This window comes from Pongo pygmaeus, chromosome 7 (assembly GCF_028885625.2).
Source record: "Pongo pygmaeus isolate AG05252 chromosome 7, NHGRI_mPonPyg2-v2.0_pri, whole genome shotgun sequence".
Classification (NCBI taxonomy): domain Eukaryota; kingdom Metazoa; phylum Chordata; class Mammalia; order Primates; family Hominidae; genus Pongo; species Pongo pygmaeus.
Window position 1 is genome coordinate 138,562,532 of NC_072380.2, and position 20,870 is coordinate 138,583,401.

Genomic DNA, 20,870 nt, shown 5'->3' on the forward strand with positions numbered 1-20,870 from the left:
TTGGGAGCTTGGGAAAAGTTTTTCTAATATTTACCAAGCTCTTCAAAGTCGCTAGGCAATCACAGCAGGTCTCTTCACAGAGGGTGAACCTGCTGACAACTTGGGGAAGCCTGATGCAATATCTTCAGAGCACTTGTTTCTGTGGAATTCTTGTTTCTCAGCGTTGATCTTCATGGGTTGGAAATGAATCAAGGTTGTAGGTGAGGCTGTTGTAGGTTCAGAATTTGTAGTACCTGAGTCATAGAGTGAAAGAGCGGTCATTATTTCTGGGCATGTGACAAGGCTGAAGTCTAGACATCATGATAGACTGTCACTGCAGGTTCAAATCAAGGATGCTTTTGTGAGGAAAAGGGAGGGGGTTTAGGAGAAGAGTTTGAGTCATAAGGAATACAAGTTTGGTGTTTTGCTACATCAACTGCTAAGTAACACACAGTCCCTAGATTCCCAAAATCTTTAAGTCTTTATTTGAAAACGACAACGTCAATTTAATAATATAGATCATGGAGACTGGCTTTCGGGTGCCTCTGGGAGAATACAAGAACGTTCTACTACTTATGCTGCCACAAATTGTGATTCAATAGATCCCCAACATCCAGTAGGTGTTCAAGAAATGTTGGTTAAATGAATGCAAGAGGCTGCGATTGGTTTCAAGAGCTGAAATTGTACATTGCAAGTGTCGATAGTGGAGAAGACAGTATATTCTCAATTACAACCCTCATTATTACAGGGACTTACATAGTCCAGTCTCAGAAAGGGCTCATGTTAAAGGATACACCATCCAAATAGCTAAAAAATACCCACAGCCAAAAGTAATTTATATTCATGTTTTACTTGACTGCCTCAGGGAATGTCAGGCCATCCCATCTATGGAAACACGATGTAATATTCCCCAACCTGTCAAGCCTTTTCCTGAGTGCTTCAGGTCATAACCCTTTTTCCCTTCTCTGAATCCCTTAAGTGCTTTTATTTTGACTTCTTATGCATATTAAATGCAGGCTTGTCGTTCTGTTGCTTGACCAAGTCATGTCATGTTTCCTATTAATTCATTCATTGTTTTTTACCAAGCCCCTGCCAAATGCCAGGTACTATTCTAGTTGCTGGGCATATAGCAATGAATGAAATAGAAAAGAAAATCCTGTCATAGTAAAGCATAAATTCTGATGTGGAATAACAGATGATGAACAAATAAATATGTTATATAATATATTAGATGACCAAAAGAATAGTGGAAAATTAAGCAGGAAAAGCAGAGAGAGTGCCAAATGGGAGGGAGTGTGGGAAGGTGGTCAGGGAGGACCTCATTAAGAGCAAACACTTGAAGGAAGGGAGGGAAGAACACATGTGAATATCTGGGGCAAGAGCATTCCAAGCAGAAGAAAGAGCAAGTGCAAAAGCACTGAGGCAGTAATCAGCCATGAGTGTGAAGGAACAGCAAGAAGGCCCTTCTCTCTTTCAAACCCTGGAGGGCTGGAATCATGTGTTATATATCCTGTGTCCCTCTTGTATCATCTAACAGGACTGGGCACTTTGCAGACATGAGTAGAATCACAGAATAATAAACCTTAGAAGAAGCTTTGAATGCCCTCGTTTTGCAAATAAAAAACCTGAGGCCCAGAAAGTGAACCCGACTGGCCCAATTGTTGATACCTCTACTGTTTCTGCTCCCATGGCTGCCACTGTTATGACTATTATTTTTACTACACTGTTACTAGTACTCAGATCCCACAGCTCTACATCATTCCTCTCTGATGCACTGTCACACTCAAAGAAACGCATTCCAACAAGGAAAAGTCTTTACAAAGCACTTGCAGACTTTACCCAGTTCTCTTGAAGAATACGAAAGAATCCATCTCAAAATGCAGAGCCACATACTGCTTTCCTTTCTTGCTCCCCATGGTCTCATTCTCCAAAGCTGTCCCCTACCTCCCCCTCCTCGGACCCTTTTCTCTCTTTTCTCCAGGACAAGTGACATTGGTCTTTTCCCCTCCTGCCTCTTCCTCTGGCTACTGTGGTTCCTTGCTCTCGTTTTCCTATTTTGAACTACAGAGAATAGCCCATAAGTGGCCAGCAAAGATAGAACAGCATAGGGGATGGGGAGAAGCCATGTGCACAATGCAAATGTCATCTTTAGCTTTCAGGAGGAGAAGAAAGGACTGGAAACCCTACCTTGTAATTAGTATTTGTCCTTGTCAAACTGATATTTCTAGCTGGGTGCAACGGCTCATGCCTGTATTCCCAGCACTTTGGGAGGCTGAGGCAGGAGGATTGCTTGAGACCAGGAATTCACGGCAACATAGTGAGACTCTATGACTGCCAGAAATTAAAAAAAGTTAGCCAATGGTGGCAAGTGCCTGTGGGAAGCTGAGGCGGGAGGATCACCTGAGCCCAGGAGTTTGAGGTTGCAGTGAGCTATGATTGCACCACTGTATTTCAGCCGGGGTGAAGAGTGAGGTCTTATCTCTGAAACAAATATTATTTCTGTTTTTATGGGGTCTATTGACAGCCACTTTCACTGTGTTTCATTTCTTATTTTACAAAGACATTTCATAGTCAAGATTTAACTGGAGTTGGACTTGGAACCTATGTCTTGTGAAGGCCAAGCCTCCATTCTTTCTATAAAATATTGGTTAAATAAATGAAGTAGTAAATTAATGAAATGAGTGTCCATTCCCAGGGCTGCCCCTAAAATATGTAGGAGCCCCAGGAGATATTTTTTTTGAGTTATCCCAAGTCAACATGTCAGCACCATTTTGATGGGCACATCTTGCATAATTTCTGCAAAAGAAATAATACACTGGACAGTAGGAGGAATACCCATGCCAGGACACTCTTCTGGATCTGGGGTTTAGCCATAAGGCTCCTGAACAATTTAATAGAAGTCCTGGAGCATCATGGGACATCTGGTCCACCACATATTGAGGGTAGGAATAGAGGGTTGGAGAGCAACCCAAAAGGGAGAAACAGAGCCTAGAGGCTAGTCTGGTTCAGGCTTGGTGTACTTCTCACCTGATGGCATTCCTTGACCAACACCCATTTTAGGCACCAGAAATGTCTTCAGAAAATTACAAGGAGAACACCCTAAATGATGTGGTACCCCTTGCCCTAGTCTAAGGGACATTCATTGATATCGTCTCACTAATAGCTAATTATAACTGTGCTTTACCCATGTACCAGGCTCTATGCTAAATGCTTTATAGTGAGCTAGATATTACTATTGTCCTGTTTTACAGATGCGAAAGTTGTGCTTAGATGCTAACAGCCTGGCTTGCTCAGGTAGTCTGATGTGGAGCCTATGCTTTAATCACTTCTGTTTCCATGCCTTAGCTTCAGAGTGAATGCTCTTCTAGGATTTTTTGTCTCCATTCAGGAGGTCTTCCTTCCACTTACCTTTTATTTTTATTCTTCCTTTTTTCAACTTTTACTTTAGATTCAGGGAGTACACGTGCAGGTTTGTTACCAAGGTATATTGCGTGAAGTTGAGGTGTGGAGTGCGATTGAACCCATCACCCAGGTAGTGAGCATAGTACCAAGTAGGTGGTTTTTGAATCCTTGCTCATCTCCTTTCTTCTTCCTCATGTATTCTCCAGCATCTATCGTTTCCATCTTTATACCCATATGTACCCAATGTTCACCTTTTGTTTATAAGTTAGAACATGTCGTATTTGGTTTTCCTTTTCTGCATTAGTTTGCTTAGGATTATTACCTCCAGTTGCATCCATGTTGCTGCAAAGGACGTGATTTCGTTCTCTTTACAGCTGTGTTGTATTCCATGGTATGTATGTGTTAGTGGAAAGGGGTCCTGATCCAGACCCCAAGAGAGGGTTCTTGGATCTCAGGCAAGAAAGAATTTGGGGTGAGTCCAGAGAGTAAAGTGAAAACTAGTTTATTAAGAAAGTAAAGGAATGAAAGAATGGCTACTCCATAGACAGAACAGCCCCAAGGGCTGGTGGTTGCCCATTTTTTATGGTTATTTCTTGACTATATGCTAAACAAGGGGTGCATTATTAATGTCTCCCCTTTTCAGACCATATAGGGTAACTTCCTGACATTGCCATGGCACTTGTAAACTATCATGGCACTGGTGGGAGTGTAGCAGTGAGGCCCACCAGAGGTCACTTTCATTGCCATCTTGGTTTTGGTGAGTTTTTGTTCTGCTTTTTTACTGCAACCTGTTTTATCAGAAAGGTCTTTATGAACCTGTATCTTTTGCTGACCTCTTATTTCATTCTGTGACTTAGAATACCTAACCATTTGAGAATGCAGCCCAGCAGGTCTCAGCCTTATTTTACCCAGCCCCTATTCGAGATGGAGTTGCTCTGGTTCAAATGCTCTGACATATGTATCACATTTTCTTTATCTAATCTACTGTTGATGGGCACCTGGGTTGATTCCAAGTCTTTGCTATTGTGAATAATTATGCAGTGAACATATGAGTGGTTGTATCTTTTTGGTAGAACAATTTATTTTCCTTTGGGTACATATTCAGTAATGGGATTGGTGGGTTGAATGGTAGTTCAACTCTTAGTTCTTTGAGAAATTTCCAAACTGCTTTCACAGAGGCTGAACTAATTTACATTTCCACCAGCAGTGTATAAGTGTTCTTTTTTCTCTGCAGCCCTGCCAGCCTCCATTATTTTTTGACTTTTTGATAAAAGCCATTCTGACTGGTGTGAGATGCTGTCTCATTGTGGTTTTGATTTGCATTTTTCTGATGATTAGTGATGATGAACATTTTTTCATATGTTTATTTGCTGCTTGTATGCTTTCTTTTAAGAAGTGTCCGTTTATGTCCTTTGACTGCTTTTTAATGGGGTTATTTGTTTTTTGCTTGTTGATTTGTTTAAGTTCCTATTCTGGATATCAGATCTTTATTGGATGCATTGCATGTGAATATTTTATCCCATTCTTTAGGTTGTCTGTTTACTCTGTTGATAGTTTCTTTTGCTCTGTAGAAGCTCTTTAGTTTAATTAGATCCCGCTTGTCAATTTTTGTTTTTGTTGCAGTTGCTTTTGAAGACTTAGCCATAAATTCTTTGCCAACACTTGGCTTTTAAGCCTCTTTTACCTCCAGAGGTTTTCCATGTGTGTTATTTCCCCTTAGGTGTCTGATTTGCATCAGCATGCAACACTACCTCACTTGTTGATGACCTGCATTCCAACCCCTTCCTTTGATGGCATTTCATATTACAAATATCTCCTCAAATTCAAAAAGACCTTTTCAAACAACATTTAATTATGGTTGTAGAATGTTTCATTGCAGTGGGTTGACTCTGAACATGGTACAAACAGCAGGGCACCACTCAGCCACAAAGGACCACTCTCCCTCTGTGCAGGCCTGCTTAGCACTTTGGTTTTTGAATAGCTGCCCCCAAGAGCTTTGAAAAATGTTTTATCCCCTCCATTATTTTCCAAAGGAATTGCCAAATGAGCATATAATTCTCAAAGAAGCATCTCTAAATAAAAATACCATGTAATTGGCTATAGGGGGTGTCTTCCATGACTCCTGATCTTATTACAAGGTATTTACTCACTCCATTACCTGCTGAGATATACGACAATGGCAGTTAAATAGCAAAATGAAAAAATTTTGAAGTCTGCAGTCATTTCCAAATTGCTACATTTTCCCTAAAATTTTTAAAAAATGATGTTAAAGGGTGCCAACTGATTCCCCTCCTTCATACTCCCACAAAACGTATTTGGAAATACAGCCAGAAAGTGAAATTGGACTTTATCTATATAATATTGCGTATCATTTTGGTGTGCAATTTGCGTATACATTGAAATAATTGGACTGTTAGTCCATCATTGGTCAGAGGGGTTTGTATTATGTAGGAGTCAGTAAGAAACGTGTCATTCTCTTATGAAAGAAACCTCATTTTATTTGCTTTGCATTGCTAAAGATGGTGTGTAAGAGAGCTGAAAGCCTGGCATTCAGCCACAGAGTCTGTGGCTTGAATATTTTATATCTGTCAATGGGATTCCTTTTGGCATCTTATCTGAACACAATGAATTTGATTTTGGAGTGGTAGAAGATCCTATATATCGTTTTTCTTGCAACAGAAACATCCTTTGTGAGACCCAATGAGCTAGTTTGAATTCCTCTATCTCATGGTTCTATCTTCAATTGTCAAACAGTTATACTTTCTTCAACTTTTGACATTTCCATTTAATGTAATCCTATTGAAAGAGAATTGCAGCACCTAAGATTTAATTTAAAGCCTGTTTATTGTACTAAGCAGACACTGTGGGGGCTACTGGTTTGAATCTCTTGAGGGCTGAATTTGAAAAAATACAAAGATTTAGCAATAAGCCAGGAGAATTGGCCACAACAGAGATAGGAGAGCTGTGGAAAAAGGGCATTGGTTTATTATCATAGTCCAGCCTGGAGTACCATTAGGTAGGGAAACAAAAAGGCTGTACAGAGTGCAAAATCAGGACCAATGCATACAGAATGTGTGAGAAGCAGTTTTTCTCTTAAACCAACAACAAGCTTCCTATCAATTCCATTTGTCCTACAACAGAATGGGCTACCTCAAGTCCAGGTCTTCACCCACAACAACCCTGTGTGCTAGGTAATGCAACAGCATTTAACCAACAAGGCATCTATCACCCAGAGAGGCTGTTATCAGTCTGTGATCACAAAGCTAGTGTGTTGGATTTCAAAGCCCAGTTTGTCTGACCTCAAACCCTTTTCTTTCTCCATTATGACAACCTATTCCACTCTGATCCCAGTGAACTCCATATCATGGGAGGCCAGGCAGAGACAGGTTGGCAGGAGAAATTTGTATCTTGGGTAGAAGATTAAGTTGGATGACCTTTCAGGTCACTTCTACTTCAAGGTTAGTGATTTTATGATCTTGTGACTCTGGCAGTCTCCTCTTTGAGACAAGATAAAAAAGGAGGAGCCATATATTATTTTAATACCAGTACAGAGACTTTAACGCTTTTTAGTCCCTTCCCTGAGCCAATTTCTTCTTTCTCGGGGCTCTCGAACACCATGGCTGGATCACCTTCAGCACTTAACACACTGGACAGATTTAATTTGTACCCTTGTCTGCCTCTCCTGCTAGATGTTAGGAGCCATCTCTGGGTATCTTGTTCTTTACTTGTAGCTTCTTTCCCACTTCCATCTATGGTGCAGCCCATGCCCGGCACTTCAGCGTTCTTAGAAAAAGTGAACAGATATGGTGGTTTATTTTGTTAAAGCACCTTTTATTAATACCACCAAGCTAGGTGATGTTGTAAAAATTTCAGAGGATATGTGGTTATGCCTCTTGAGCAATGACTTCAAATAGGGAGACGGCGCCATCTCTGGGAGGTGTGCAAGAGGATCTCTCATTGTATAAGATACAGATGATCTTAATGCATCAGAAAGAGTAAGCTAAGGCTTTGTAAAGGTGCTAAGAAAAATTAAAAGAGGAGTTTAGCTATGTGTAGAGTAGGAAAGATAACAAGGAATTCCCACACGTTCCCACAGCTTGTGTCAGGCGATATGGTAAGAACATGGCAGAAGGAGACAGAGGTGCTAGTACTTGTTTGCTTTTATCTTTTTTTTTTTTTTTTTGTGACCAACTCCTGAGCTTTTCTGTTTAACCCCCTTTTCTAGAAATTTTACGTATCTTTGACCAAATGATTTACATGGGAGTTGTCATAAAACTATAACATGGCCTGCTTCCCTGGCCCAGTTGACTTGTCTAGCGATGGACTATTTGCTCAGGCGTGGACAATGAATCCCTTCCCAGGAGCTTTTGGAATTGGGGAAAAATAGATCTGTCAATTTTGGGTGACCAATTCCACATGATAGAAAATGTGGGACCATTCACTGACCATGTTTCCCATTAATGTAAAGATCAGTGTCACGTGGTAGAAGCAAAGGCAGCACAGAGAGGGGAGCCGGGATCCAGGTGAGTTCCAGTGCTCCTCAGACCCTGTGACACCCGTACCCTTCTCCACTTGGTTACTTAACCTCCTTGTTTCCTTTGCAGAGGCAAGTTAGAGTTCACTTTCTATTACTTACAACCAGAAGACTTCTAACAAGTATACTGTCTGTCAAGATGAATGGCAATCAACTGGAAATGTTAGAGACTTCTATGTAACCAAGGGAAACAGAAGCCCAAGTAGATTAAGGAAAGTCTAAGAAAAGATTGAAAGTGTTCAAATGTCTCAGCCCAGAACACTTCCATCCAAGGGCTTTAAGAGTACTTGTCAGTGCGAAGCAGCTCTCTCTGTCAGCAATCTCTCAGGAATCATGGAGGATGTGGGAGGGGTCAGATGAATGGAAATAGAAATCTATTTTCTAAAGGATACTGAGAGTTTCTTTACCATTTTCCTTCTTTGCATCCCAATTCACATATTCTTCTTTGATCTTTAGTTCCTTTTTCTGTAAAATACAGATAGTAAAACACCTCTCTGCCTTCCTTGTACACCATGAGATGCACATGAGTATTAGAAAGTGCTTTGTACATCTATATTTTCCTAGAAAGGCCAAGGATTGCTATCACCATTGAGCTGACTAAAATAATAAATAGAAAGTAGTTGATAGCCTTTTTTATTACCAAGCTAGAGTCAGGTAATAGTTGCTAACAACATTTTTGGCACTACTCTATACCAAATATTGATGAATTGTCAACTGTAAATTCTAAATTAGCTTATTTTTCTGGATTAAGCTACTATCTTGTATAATAGTTATTTCACTAGGGTTGGATAGAATTTGTAGCCATTTTCATCTTAAAGAAAATCTTGTACAACTTGTTGTCTATTGGGTTACAAACACTAGCATAGCCCTGAAATAAACTAGGCCATTCCCCACTCTACAAACTTCTTTAATCACTTACTCTATGAAAAGTAAGCTAACTCTTTAGCATGGCAGAGAATAAGATTTCAGAGAGGCACAGAATGGCCATGTTGTATAAGCTCACAGAAATCCAGGGAGGAAAGAATTTAGGAAGATGATCTCAAAACTAACAAATGTGAAGATATTAAAGACTGGATTTGTAAATTGAAAAGGCATCCAATCGTTCATCAAATCTTAGTGATTCTACCTCTTTAATATGTGTAAATTCCAGCTCTCTCTTTAAATCCCTATTGGCAGTTACCAAAGTCCTAGCCTCTATTAACTTTTTCTAAATTACTGCGACCAGATCCTAACTGGTTCTCCAGCATCTCCATCAACTTAGGAAACACCTTTTCTCCACTCTGGAACTTTGACTTGGAGACAGAGTTTGATAGAGGAGATTGATAGAGGGTTTCCTAATGACATTCTTCCTTTATCTCTACCTTCCATCTTTTCCCATCTTTCACTGGGATAGAAAAGGAAAGTTTTCCCTAATTCTTTTCTTCTTATTGGATTGGGACTGCCCTTATGCAAAAGGGTAATACCAATTATGCCAGGACAATCTCTTGATAATAGTAAAGGAAGGAGAGAAAGGAATTTAGAAAAATCTCTTTCTTGACAAAACCTGCATTTCAATACTGTTGTCTGGTTGCAACTTCCTATTTTGTATATTTGCTCAGCAATAGTAATTCTTTCCTTTCTCCTTGAAGACCTATTGTAATTTTCTTACCTCCATCTCAAGGCAAGGCAGATTAGTAATTCAGATCGATTACACAGATTATGTACACAGAAATGCAAAGGAGAAAAGCTCATTAACTGCTTAAAATATGATGATAGCAATCCCTGGCCTGATAATTATTCTTACTTTATGGAAGAGGAATCTGAGGTTCAGAGAAGTTAAGTGACTTTCCTGAGGCACAGAGTTAGTAAATGGCAGAGGCAAGATTAAAATCCCAGGAATATTCCATTTTCAAGGGGGTGCTGTGGAATGCTGAATGGCTCTGATTAATGGAGTGAGAAGAATTTGGAGTTCCTAGGCAAGGAGGAGTAATGGTTTGAGAGAGAAGTCAGAAGAGGGATGGAGACAGCGTGTAGATGAGGTGAAAGTGGTGAATTCCCTTTCTTCCTGCATTACCCTCTCCCCCCATCATTTTGCATTCATTTATCACAGTTGATGGTATCTGCTACATTTTAAATTTGCTAGATCACTTGCATGTACTTGGTCTCCCCTCTCTGTCCCATACATTTGCAGTGAATTTTATATGTGTACCAATTCTTAGTGCTGAGTAAATTTTCTGGGGTGGGAGGGATGCGGGGAAGGAAGGGCCTCTTAAAAGGGGCTAAGTTTCACATCTGAGGGGCCCCCTTGACACAGGCACAGAGAAATCCTAGAGTAGTAGACGGTAGAGGAGGTTATAATTTTGGAGTGAGATCTTTGGTGTCATTTGTAGAAATTTTGTGGGGAGGACTTGAACCTATGGAACTGATGGAATTGAGAGTTTTGAGCCTATTTTATCTAGCTCTCCTCAGGGCAGGCAAGCCTGATCTCTGGGTTGTATCTTTTCTTGCCACTGTTCCATGTGCTTCTGGAATGTAAGGACCATGTGACTATCCTATTCCCTTCCATCTCTGAACCTCACATGGTTCCTGCTTCATAACAATCATAAATCATTTGTTTGAGACAACTGGCCCTGTAGGGCCATGGGGACAGTAATATGAATGAAAAGGTTTCAGTAGAAGGTCTGAGATGGGAGCATAGAAGCAGGAGATGTCAGCCATGTGTCCAAGATACTGGGCAGTGGTAGCTAAAATAAATAGCATGATTGAATAAATGTATTATTTTTGTTTGAAGATGAAAATACATGGCTTAAAAATGTTAGTGGGCAGAGGGGAAGGAAAGAATTCTCATTTTAGAATAGATTTTTTCTCCCTGATTACATATTTCACTATATAAAATAATTTATGTTAAACAGTCATCTGAACATCAGCAACTCATTGCCTCATCTGCAATGGCTGTCGTTACATCATGTTCCTTCCTCAAATCTTTCAGGACCTTCCAGAACCTTCTGTGTACAGTTTGTAGTTTAAAACATGGTGACCTGAGAATGTAGAAATTAATCTACATATATATAGCCAACTTATTTTTTGACAAAGGCACCAAGAACATTTACTGGGGACAGGACAGTTGTTCCAATAAATGGCGCTAGTAAAACTGGATATTCATATACAGAAGAATAAAATTAGGCCCCCACCTCTCTCACCTTATACAAAAATCACTCAAAATGGATTAAAGACCTAAATGTAATGTGTGAAACTATAAAAGTACTAGAAGAAAAAAAACAGGAGAAACTCTTCAGGACATTGGTGTGGGGAAAGATTTTGCAAATAAGACTCAAAAATATAAGCAACAAAAACAAAATTAAACAAATGGGATTATATCAAGCTAAAAAAATTCTGCACTACAAAGAAATCAACAGAGTGAAAATATAACCTATGGAATGGGAGAAAATGTTTGGAAACTATTCATTTGACAGGAGATTAATATCCAGAATATATGAGAAACTTAAACATCTCAACAGCCAAAAAAAAAAAAAATCCAGTTTAAAAACGTGGGCGAATAATCTGAACAGTAATTTTTCAAAAGAAGACATACAAATTTCCAACAAGTATATGAAAAAACATTCAACATCACTAATCATCAGGGAAATGCAAATCAAAACCACAATGAGATATCATTTCACCTTAGTTAGAATGACTTATCAAAAACACAAAAAACAAAAACAAAAAACAAATGCTGGCAAGAATGTGGAGAAAAGGAAATGCTTGTATGCTGTTGGTGGGAATGTAAACTAGCACAGAAAACACTATGGAGGTTTTCAAAAAACTACATGTAACACTACCATTTGATTCAGCAACCCCATTATTGGGCATTCATCCAAAGCAAAGGAAATTAGTATATCAAAGAGGCATCTAAATCTCCACGTTTATTGCAGCATTATTCACAATAACCAAGATAGGAATCAACCCAACTGTCCAACAACAGATGAATAGATATAGAAAATGTGGTATATATACACAATGGAATATTATGTAGCCATACAAAAGAATGAAACCTTGTCATTGGCAGTAACGTGGATGGAACAAGAGGACATTATGTTAAGTGAAATAAGTCAAGCACAGAAAGACAAATATTGCATTGTTCTAACTCACATGTGGGAATTTAAAAAGTGAATCTCATAAAGATAGTGAAAGATTGGTGGTTAACAGAGGCCAGGAAGGGTAGGGGAGAGGAGAGTATGAAGAGAGGTTGATTAAGGAGTATAAATATATAGTTAGATAGAAGAAATAATGGCTGGCTGCGGTGGCTCATGCCTGTAATCCCAGCACTTTGGGAGGCCAAAGTGGGTGGATCACTTGAGGTCAGGAGTTTGACCTGGCCAACATGGTAAAACCTTGGTTCTAGTAAAAATACAAAAATTAGCTGGGTGTGGTGGCACACGCCTGTAATCCCAGCTACTCAGGAGGCTAAGGCAGGAGAATTGCTTGAACCCAGGAGGCAGAGGTTGCAGTGAGCCAAGATCATATTACTGCACTGTAGCCTGGGCCACAGAGCAAGACTCCATCTCAAAAAAAAAAACCAAGTTTTTGGTAGAACAGTGGAGTGACTATAGTTAACAATAATCTATAGAGCATTTCAAAATAGCTAGAAAAGAATAATTTGAATGTTCCTAGCATAAAGCAAAAATGAATATTTCATTTAAATATGAAAAATTGGATATCTCAGTCCCCCTGATTTGATCTTTACAAATTATATGGATGTATAACATTATGAGAAAATACATATATCTATTATGTATCAATAAAAAACTTAAAATATATAAAACACTATAAGTGTTGATGTCATAGAAGTAAAAAGTAGAATAGAGTATACTAGAGGCTGGGAAGGGTAGGGGGGATAGGGAGAGATTTTTTAAAGATAGAAAAGTGCAGCCAGGTAAGAGGAATAAGTTCTAGTGTTCTATAGCACTGTAGGATGACTACAGTTAATACATACTTTCAAACAGCTAGAAGAAAGATACTGTTTCCAACACAAAGAAGTGACAAATATTTGAGAGGATAGATAAGCTAATTTTGCTGATCTGATTACTGTACATTGTATGTATTGAAACATCACTATGTACCCCATAAATACATACAATTATTATGTGCCAGTTACAAACAATTTTTAAAGAAAAAAATAAAATAAAATACAATTTTACATTTACAAAAAAAAAAAAAAAAACACCAAACAAACATGGTGACCCTACTTGACCTGGCTCCTGCTTCCTTCTCCAGCCTTATATTCATCCACTCTGTAGGATGCAGGATCCACTCTGTAGGACACCACATTCCAGAGGTATTGAATCACTTGACACTTCTGGAAGGCATCATGCTCTTTTATACAAATTATCTGCCTTCCAGCAATGTTCTCTCTGCCTGAAGTTTTCTTTCTCACTCCCTTTCTGCTTAGAAAAGTTCTCCTCTTAGCACAGATATTGATTCCTTCACAAAGCCTTTCCTGGCCTCAGCCATCTTAGTGCTTGCCATGGTTCGAATGTTTGTTTCCACTAAAACTCATGTTGAAATTTAATTGATATTATACAAGTATTAAGAGGTGATTAAGCCATGAGGGCTTTGCTCTCATAGATGGACTTAATGCTGTTTCACGGAAATGGGTTTGTTATTGCAGGAGTGTGTTTGCTATAAAAGTGTGGTAACTTTGGCCCAGTTTGCCCTTTCTCTCCTGCCCTTCTGTCTTCCACCATGGGCTAATGCAGGAAGAAGGCCCTCACCAGATGCTGACGACTTGGCCTTGGACTTCCCAGCCTCCAGAACGGTGAAGAAATAGATTTCTGTTCTTTATAAAGTACCTAGTCTCAGGTTTTTTGTTATAGCAGCACAAACAGACTAAGAAAGTGCTCCCAAGGAAAACTGCACTTTCCTCTTTGCTAATCTCTTGTCATATCATGCAGTGAGTTACTGTTTGGTAGCTATGTAAATTCTGAGTTTTTGATGGTAAAGACCATTGCCTTTTGTCTCTGTGTCCCTGTTTCTTAGCCTGCCACCCCACCAAATAGGACTGCAGTAATTTGCTATTGACTGAATGAAGTAAGAGCAAGAACACTTAGCCATTTATAGCACTAATTATTTCAAAATTCTACTTTAAAACATATTTTTTTTGTGATTTATTATTTTTATGGCTGTTTGATTCTAAATTCTACTCTTCCCTCACATCATTGTGTGGTCCATTTCAGATCTGTACAGTTCTTGGAGGCAGTGGTGATAACAGTAACACACAATACTGCCTTCTTTCTTCTTATCTTGGATAATTTATCCAAATTGATATTTCTGGATCAAAGAGTATATATATATATACATATATATATATATATATACATTTTTTTTGAGACAGAGTTTCACTCTTGTTGCCTAGGTTGGAGTGCGATGGCACCATCTCTGCTCACCGCAACCTCCACCTCCAGGGTTCAAGCGATTCTCCTGCCTCAGCCTCCTGAGTAGCGGGGATTACAGGCATGCACCACCACGCCCGGCTAACTTTGTATTTTTAGTAGAGACAGGGTTTCTCCATGTTGGTCAGGCTGGTCTTGAACTCCCGACCTCAGGTGATCTGCCTGCCTCAGCCTCCCAAAGTGCTGGGATTACAGGCGTGAGTCATGCGCCCGGCTCAAAGACTATATATTCTTTTATGACTCTTTTCACCATTTGCTAAATTGTTTTCTGCAAAGATGTGCCACTTTATAGTGCCACCATCTATTTTTTCCTCAACTTTCCTGATGGAGTTTTGCCATTTGAAAAAAAGAATAAATTAATAGATATAATCTTATTATTTCAGTAGATAAAAAGTAGATGTTCAGAATGTTTTAGTGTGTATTTTTATAGTTATTAGTAAGAAAGAGAATTTTCCTGTGTTTCTTATTCACATTTTTCTTATATCAATTACCCACAAATATGAAGAGAAATAACTTTGAAGGCAGAAGAAGAGTAAATACTAATACTGAAAAAAGCTGAGATAATTGGTGGAGAGTAACCCCCAAAGTTCCTGGAGAACAGGAGATGAGTTTATTCTTGTAAAGATGGAGGAGAACAGTTTCTCCTAAGAGAAGCATAAAAGAAAATAAGATAGGTAAGGGGCAGAGACACAATAATAGAGAATATTAACTAACTTTTTTTGAGCATTTAATGTGTGAAAATTGTGCTAATTGCTTTTCATAAATTCCTTCTTTTAATCTTCAGAACCATTCATTTCACAGATGGGGAAACTGAGGATCCATGAAGTTAGGAGACATGTTCATGAACACTTAGAAAGTCCACGCAGAGCTTGAATTCAGAGTCAAGTCTGTACCTTTAACCACGATCCTGCACTTCATAGCTGAGTTGGACGGGGAGAGGATGAGGTCTTTTTTTTTGTCATCTTGATTCAGTAAAAGAGAAGGGGGAGATGCTCTTCTGAGAAGGGCCATACTGAAGAGAGTGTTCTAGGGACATGAGCTGATAGCAATTGTGGGCAGCATCCTGGTATGAATCTGGCTGGCCTGTTTCTGTGATGCTTTTTAGTAGTATTCTGGGCTTTGGGGAGAAGATCAGACAAAAGGCAGAGAGGCATGTTTAGGTTTGTGTGCTGCTGGGCTCAGCTGGAGCTAGGGAGGTGGCCCCAGCAGTGTAGTGTCAGTAGGCCAACATTAAAGTGGTTGTCAAAGTTGTCCAGGACAGATAGGGACCCACACATGGCTATGGGGATTACCTGTCTGAATTATTGATGCCACTTCTGTCACTGCTACAGCTATTATGACCATGACTCCTGACTGTCAGAAAGCATTGATTGATCACCCACACGGTGCCAGTGCCTGCCATCTCTTTGGCGTACTGGCTGTTGGGTAGGTTGAAGAGGGTTGTCGCCAGCAGCAGCTGTGTCTTTTTCACGGCTCCAGCTCCCAACACCAGCCTCTCCTGTTATGATCCTAGACTGGCAGGTCTGTGGCTCCAGCTCCTGCCTATGTGACCGTTGCAATTACTGTTCTCATTTGGCATATGAGAACACCAAGGTGCAGAGAGGTGACTTTCCCAAGAAGCCCCCATCTGCTAAGTGAGGAAGCTAGTATACAATCTGGGGTAGTCTGATGAGGGAACTGAGTCAAGGAACAAGTCCAGAGTCACACTGCTGGTAGGTGGTAGAGTCAGAATCCCAATGCAGGCTGTCTGAAAGGGGAGGAGTGGCAGATGAGGAGTGAGAGGGCGATCCAGATGCAGAAAGCCTCTTTGTTCTTGATTTTGCTGCTCTTGGGCGTGAAAGCGAAGCCAACACTTCCTGGAAGAGGAAGGCAAGGAGGGAGAGGAAGAAAGGGAGGAGGTAGAGGAGGAAGAGGACCCAGGGCTTTGGCCTTGGCTTTGACTGTGTCTGAATGGGCAAATCCACACAGTGGCATCAGAGGCTCTTTGTCTCCCCAGCAGCTGGCCCCGATTAGCTACAGACCTCAGTCCTTCTCCAAAGCCACCACCCATCAGGGGCTGGTTCTCTTGCCCTTTGCCCGGGCTTTTGATCAGAGGGCACCAGGCACTAAAGGCACAGCTAGGAAGCTCTTCCTTAGGGCTTCCTGAGATGGCTGCAAAGGTCGGAAAGCAATTTGCAGCTTTTGTGTGGAAGACCACAGGGTTTGGGGAGGGAGCGCTCCAGTTGGTGGGGAGCTGATTAGGGCCAGTAACTGTTTGGCCACTTCACTCTCACTTGAAAGCCCTCTGGGATGATGTGGTGGGGAGCATGGAGACCACTTTGTTCTCAGCAGGCAGCTGACTGCCACTGTGTAAGTGGCAGGTTTGGGAAACGAGGTCTGGAAAGACTGATACTTAATAACCCTCAGGAGGTTTGTGAAATGGACTCTCCATGAGTGGTTGTCCTGTATTTACATTCTGCAGTATGTTGCACCAAGGCTACAATACTCTAATGCAACATTTTTTTTTCTGGGATGCCTTTCTATGTATGACTACTAATTATGGATCACATATACTGTTGTATCCTTATTAATAAAAGATATTCCCTCTTATCAATGAATTAACTGTTGCCATAGTGACTAATGCACTTTACAAGAGTGAATTTGGAATATTCTAAAAGTGGATCCCCTAAGGAAATGCTGGAAAAGTAAAAAGACATTTGGATTATTCATAAACCACAATTCTGCTAGGTTTTTTTGGGAGAAGGGGCACAGAAAGATATGCTATTAAACCAGTTTGAGGGCATAGAGGTTGTATGTAGAGCTATAGCCAAAGGCTTCATTTCTAAGGTTGGCGAGTCCTGATGCTAATTTTGAATTTTCTACCTATTAGATGTGTGACTACACAGGTGAGTTGCACTCTCAGTTTCAGTTTCCTCATGGGGATAATTGCAGGATATCATGATTGTGAATAATAAATCAATGACTCAGCCAGTAGGTCACATAGAAAGTGTTTGGTATAGATCAGTGGTTGTTATTGTTATATAAACATTCATTAGTACTTGTTACCATCTGATTCCCACCATACTGGTTGGCAACTGGTGGTTACCAACCAGTAACCACCATAGTTCAGCCACTAGCTATCTAATTCTTCAGTCTCCCCTCTCCACCTAGTAAGCAGCGTACAGAAACATTCAATTCATTCCTGTTTTGTCACCAGAAGATTGTACAGTAATTTCTATTGCTATCCTAATTAGTGCCCATTTGGTCTTTAATTGGGACAAAAATGACTGGATAAATGTAAACAGATTTGCCAAAGAATTGGATTATATATTATAATTTAATTATGCCAGGGGCTGTTAATGATTCTTTAGGCCAGTGATTTCTTTCTTTGTGTCCTTTATGTTTTGATCTACTTTCTGCTTTTGTTCTTTCGATGTTCTGGTAGCAACCTCACAAGACTCTTCTGCAATCTACCCAAGGTCTGAGTATTCTATTGAAAGGGCTTTGTTGTCCTAACTGCAAATCCTCATAAGCTGGCATGCTTCCTTTTCCCTGGGTAGCTTTTCTGTCCTGTGCTCCTTGAGCAACAGTGTTTACAGAGTGAATTTGTGCATAGTGAGCAGCAAGGCATAACCGTTTTGTGGTCTTGCCTTTTTAAGTATTATGCATCGTAGTCTTGAATAAATGGGGTAAATATAATTCAATACTTACTGGAGAGCATTTATGGTCTATCAGGTACTCTGCTCCTTGGTTTATGGGTATTAATAAACAGTAATTTGGTTTCATTAACAGAAAATTCTGAAAGGTGGGAAATAGTGGGGTCAAAACACTGGAACTGGAATTCTGGTTCTATTTACACTTGATCCTTGAGCAACGTGGGTTTGAACTGGGAGGGTCCACTTATACACAGATTATTTGCCATTAATGCAGTTGGCCCTTGGTATTGGCAGGTTCCGCATCTGCAACCAAACCTGAGGCTGGAAGATTCCACGTTTACAGGATTCAAAACTCGCTTATACAGAGGACTGGCTGTTCCTTTCCTATCCGCAGGTTCCGAAGGACCTACTGTCACACTTGAGTATGCGTGGATTGTGGTATGTGCGGGTGGTCCTAAAACCAATCCCCCAAGGATACTGAGAGATGACTATACTAGCTTTGTGACGATGCACAAGTCACTGTGGCCTCAGTTTCCTCATCTGTAAAATGCCAATCCTGATAATTGCTTTAGGGGATTATTGAGAGAATAAGTGAGATATCATATTTAAAATGCAGATCAGGTAAAATAAATGTGACTTACTTTCCTCTCTTTAACTTTCTGTTGAATAAGTTCTGCAGGTATTTATCCCATGAAAAACTGTCCTGCATTTGTGTGTTTTTGTTTTTGGCTTCCTTTGTCTCCTTTTTCACCCACTCTGACATTTCCCCTTTGTCCATTCAGCTATGAAGACTAAACTGAAGTCCACATGTGACTTCTGTGGTTTTGCTTCTTAGCGATTTGTTCCTGAACTTCGTGTTTGTTTTCTTTAAGAAAACTCCTTTAGTTTAGGTGAAAAAAAAGGATTGATTTCCTGGTAAAGCTTTCCTAGGAAGACCTATCCCCAGGCAGTTTTAGAATTTTAGCGTTTACATTTAGGTCCATTATCCATTTTTCTCTGAGTTACTTAATTATGGTGTGAGATAAGGGTTTAAGGTGTCTTACTCTTTTATTTCTTATGGATGCCCTTCACCATTGAATTGCCTTGGAAACATGGAAAATAAATTGACCCTGAGTAGGGTTAATTTCTGGACCTTTTTGTTCCTTGGTCTCTAATTATATTTTTATGTCAATATCATACTGTCTTGATTACTGTAGCTTTATAATATGTTTTGAAATTGGGTAGTGTGGTAGCCTGAAAAATGGTCCTCCAAAAGATATTCATATCCTAATCCCTGGAACCTATTTATGTTATCTTATATGGCAAAAAAAAAAAGGGTCTTTGCAGACATGATTAATTTGAGGGTTTTAAGATGGAGGAGATTATCTGGATTTTCTTGAATGACTTTAAATGCAATTATAATTATCCTTATGAAAAGGAGGCAGAGGGAGATTTCACACACATACATATGTGACACACACATACACACACACACATACATGTACACAGAAGGCAATGTGAAAATGGAGCAAAGCAAGATCTAAAGATGTTGGCCTCGAAGATTTGAGTGATTTGGTCACAAATCAAGGAATGGCAGCAGCCACCAGAAACTAGAAGAGGCAAAAAACAGATTCTTTTCTAGAGCCTCCACCCTGCTGATACCTTGATTTTGGCCAAGTGATACTGATTTCAAGTTTCTGGTCTTCAGAACTGAGAGAAAATACATTTCTGCTCTTTTAAGCCACCACATTTGTGGTTGTTACAGGAGCCATAAGAAACTAAGCTAGGTAGTACAAGCTTTCAAGATTTTTGTCTTTGGCTTTTAGCAGTTTGATTTTGACATGTTTAGACGTGGATCTGTTTATGTTTATTATATTTCTGGTTGTTGAGCTTCTTGGATCCCCAGAGTAATATTTTTTATAAAATTTTGAAAGCTTTGGCTATTATTTTAAAAAGATATTTTTTCACTCTTTTCTCTCTACTCTCCTTCTGAGACTCATATTACATGTATGTTGGTATACTTGATGGTGTCCCAGAGGTCTCTGAGGCTGTGTTTATTTTTTCTTCAATCTTTTTTTCTTCAAATTGGGTAATTTCTACTGATTTACGTATAAGTTCACTGATTATTTCTTCTGCTGTTTTAAATCTGATGTTGAGCCCATATAGTGAATGTTTTATTCCAGCTACTGTACTTTTCAACTGTGGAACTTCTTTTTGGTTCTTTTAAAAAGAGTTTCTATTTCTCTATTGATATTTCTTATTTTGAATCATTGTCAAAATATTTTCCTTTAATTCTTTAGAAAAAATTTCCTGTAATTGTTTGAACATATTTCTAATAGCTACTTTGTAGTCTTTGTCTACTAAATCCAATATCTAGATCTCCTCAGGAGTGTTTTATTGGAGAATGGGTATGTGCTTGGTGTAGGGAGGAAAGTTTTGGTAATACAAGGAAGGTTGGAGAGAGCTGGCCTCATGCAATACCAGGGTGTACTCAGGTAAGGGAACTGAAAGGCACATCAGAGGCAGAGTCGACAGACTTAAAGGATATTAATTTTCTGACATTCTAAGTGCTTCATATTTGCTAATCATCCTGTTTCATATTGTTCTCCAGTGGTTTGTGTTATGGTTTTGTTTTCTCCCAGATTAAAACTTTTGTCAAAGATAGGGACTATTTTATTTTTCTTTAATGTATTCCTCAATATCTAACCTACTGCTATAATTGTGGTAGCACTTTAACTTACATTTATCAACTTGATTTAAATAGCATAAGTCTGTCTTGAAATTCTGATCTTGCTTCCAACTTGCTTTGTAGCCTCAGAAAAATCAAGTTGCTTTTCTAATCTTTACTCTTTTCATCTTGTCAATGGGAACAATAATTATAGAGTAATAATGTTAATAGGAATAATGACTCAT